The sequence below is a fragment of the Pteropus alecto genome, unplaced genomic scaffold, assembly GCF_000325575.1.
Source record: "Pteropus alecto unplaced genomic scaffold, ASM32557v1 scaffold155, whole genome shotgun sequence".
Taxonomy (NCBI): Eukaryota; Metazoa; Chordata; class Mammalia; order Chiroptera; family Pteropodidae; genus Pteropus; species Pteropus alecto.
The window spans coordinates 14,142,107-14,142,620 of NW_006438113.1; positions in this window are offsets into that span (position 1 = coordinate 14,142,107).

Consider the following 514-nt stretch of genomic DNA (forward strand, 5'->3'; position numbering starts at 1 on the left):
CGCTTAAAGCATTAACTACGGAGACAAACTAAGGCTATGCTATCCTAACCTCTGTTGTATTAGTTATCTATTGATGCATAACAAATTACAAAAAAACTTAATTATTAAAACAAGAAACATTCATTATGTGAGTCTTCTGCACATCGAGAATCCAGATGTGGCTTAGCTGAGTGCCTCTGGCTCTAAGTGTCTCAGGGCAGCAGTCAGGGTGTTAGGCAAGTATGTGGTCTCACCTGATGGCTTGACTGGAGGTGGACCCACCTCCAAGATCATTCAAGTGACTGTTGGCAGAACTCAATTCTTCAAGGGCCATTGGACTGAGGGCCTCAGTTCCTCAGTGATTTTGGGCCAGAAGCCTTCCTCAGTTCTCTGCGGTGTGGGCATCTTCATAGGGCAGCTCACAACATAGCAACTGGCTTTCTTCAGTGCAAGCGAACAAAAGTGGGAGGATACCCAAGACAGAAGCCACAGGCTTGTTGGAATCTAATTTTAAAAGTGACATTCTATCACCTTT